The sequence below is a fragment of the Epinephelus lanceolatus genome, chromosome 9, assembly GCF_041903045.1.
Source record: "Epinephelus lanceolatus isolate andai-2023 chromosome 9, ASM4190304v1, whole genome shotgun sequence".
In the NCBI taxonomy this organism is placed as follows: domain Eukaryota; kingdom Metazoa; phylum Chordata; class Actinopteri; order Perciformes; family Serranidae; genus Epinephelus; species Epinephelus lanceolatus.
In genome coordinates, this window is record NC_135742.1 from 41,447,952 (window position 1) to 41,450,988 (window position 3,037).

Consider the following 3,037-nt stretch of genomic DNA (forward strand, 5'->3'; position numbering starts at 1 on the left):
GAATCTTTGAAAGAAAGGGAAGATTAGATATTGGTCTATAGATGGCTAACACCTCTGGATCCAGGGTGGGCTTTTTTAGGAGAGGTTTAATTACAGCTACCTTAAAAGACTGTGGTACATAGCCTGTTAATAAGGATATATTGATCATATCTAATATATGAGTGTTAACTGAAGGTAAGACCTCCTTAAGTAGCCTAGTTGGGATGGGGTCTAAGAGACACGATGATTTAAATGAAGAAATCACTGCGGTCAATTCTTGAAGAGAAATTGGGGAGAAGCAATCTAAATATATATTAGGTCTTACAGCTGTGTCTGAGGTTAGATAGGTACTATCTGAGAACAGGAGGTCATGAATTTTGCCTCTAATAGTTAGAATTTTGTCATTAAATTTTGTCATAAGATCATTACTGCTGAGGGCTAAAGGAATACAAGGCTCAATAGAGCTCTGACTCTCAGTCAGCCTGGCTACAGTGCTGAAAAGAAACCTGGGGTTGTTCTTGTTTTCTTCTATTAGTGCTGAGTAATAGTTTGCTCTGGCATTGCAGAGGCCCCTCATATGTTTTGAGACTGTCTGCCCAGATTAAACGAGATTCTTCCAGTTTGGTTAATCGCCAATTCCTTTCAAATTTTCGCGATATTTGTTTTAACTTACGGGTTTGAGAGGTATACCAAGGAGCGAACTTTCTTTGCTTTGTTAACTTCTTTTTAAGAGGAGCTACAGAGTCGAGTGTTGTTCGCAGCGAGCCTACGGCGCTATCTACAAGATGGTCAATTCGGGAGAGGTTAAAGTCGGTACGGGAAACCTCTGTTACTGAATTTAACGACGGAGTAATCATTTCCTTAAATTTTGCGACAGCACTATCTGATAAACATCTAGTATAGTAACTGTTGCTGAGTGGCGTGTAATCGAGTAAAAAGAAATCAAAAGTAATCAAATAATGATCCGATAGCGAGGGATTCTGTGGAAAAACTGTTAGGTTATCAATTTCAATTCCATACGTCAGAACTAGATCGAGGGTATGGTTAAAACAGTGAGTGGGTTCATGTACACCCTGACTGAAGCCAATGGAGTCTAATAATGAGATAAACTCAGTAGCCAGGGAGTCATTATCAACATCGACATGAATGTTAAAATCGCCTACAATAATAACTTTATCTGATTTAAGAACTAAACTGGATAAAAACTCTGAGAATTCAGATACAAATTCAGAATATGGGCCAGGAGCACGGTACACTATAACAAATAGAAGTGGCTGTGAGGTTTTCCAGGTCGGATGTAAAAGACCAAGAACGAGGCTTTCAAATGAATTATAATCTAGTTTAGGTTTAGGGCTGATTAACAGACTAGAGTTAAAAATGGCGGCAACTCCCCCTCCTCAGCCGCTGCCTCGAGGAATGTGGGTATTATTATGACTGGGAGGAGTGGATTCATTTAGACTAACATATTCATCTGGACACAGCCAGGTTTCAGTGAGACTGAGTAAATCAATATGATTATCTGATATTAATTTGTTTACTAACACTGCTTTAGACAATAGAGACCTGATATTTAACAGTCCGCATTTAATTCTCCTGTTTTGTCTTTCTGTCACAGAATATATATACATATATATATATATATATATATATATATATATATATATATATATAATTAATTTTTATGAGGTTGTTATGCACAACTCCTCTTTGTTTAATTTTGGATTTAAATAATTTAGGTAGTCGGGGGACAGACACCGTTTGTATAGAACTATGAAAACTATGGCTGGGTAACTGAACTAGAAGCTCAGAGAGGCGTTTAGGACTGCAACTCTGAGTCCTGATCTCAACTCTGGGTTGTCAGGGATTTGAATTACAAATAAAATTTGCCAGGTTCCTAGAAATGAGAGCAGCTCCATCCAAAGTGGGATGAATGCCGTCTCTCCTAATAAGACCAGGTTTTCCCCAGAAAGTTTGCCAATTATTAACGAAACCCACAGTTTGCTGGACACCACCTGGACAGCTAGCGATTAAATGATGACATGCGGCTAAACATGTCATCAGTGGTCAGATTTGGGAGGGGTCCAGAGAAAACTATGGAGTCCGACATCGTTTTAACTAACTCGGCTTCTTCTCCGGAGTCTTTGTGTTCCACTGTCTCACAGGTTAACTTATATCGCAGCGGTGCCTAGATAGTGTGACGTGTGTGCTGCTGCTGTGGTCCTGCCAGATGCCTCCTGCTGCTGCTGTTATCATTAGTCATACTTCTACTGTTATTTTTTTAGGGGGAGTTTTTCCCTTATCCGCAGCGAGGGTCCTAAGGACAGAGGGATGTCGTCTGCTGTAAAGCCCTGTGAGGCAAATTGTGATATTGGGCTTTATAAATAAAACTGAATTGAAATTGAATGGAATTTCACAATTGCTCTGGCAGCATAAAAGTTTGATTCCCATGCCAATAAAGCCCTTCAAACTGAATATACTAATTAATAAAAGGCAGTGCCCCTGTGTAACACAACAGGGTATTCAACACACCACTGTTTTCATTTGAAGAAACATTTTGCTGTTTTGTTGTGGCTGAACGCAGCCCTGTTCGTAAGTATTCCTCCTACACTTCACTAGATGGAAAGAGCTGCTTGATGATTGTGTCCTATTTCTCACTTTCAGTGAATTAATTTTTTTTTCTACTGGGAATAACAAACTGTTTTAAACTATTTTCAAGAGCAACAGGTTTTAACTGAATAAAAAAAGAAAACTTTTAATAATAAAAAAACACCCACACATGGTACCACAATTCAAAATGTTGAAAGTTTACAGATACAGGAAAACAGACAATTTTGTAATAAACCTCGTGAATGTGAAGCAAACAAACTCTTTTCTCTGAGTCTGTTAACATGGTGTCCAAAGAGAAACGTCCAAGTGGTCTTGATTATGTTTCAAAGTCCTTATGAAGAGTATAAAATAAAAACTTTAAAAATCCCATAGATCCACTTCACCAACATCTGCCTGCAGGTAAATATAGACAGTCTCAAAAGTCTAATCAGTAACTTCACAAAACAGTGAC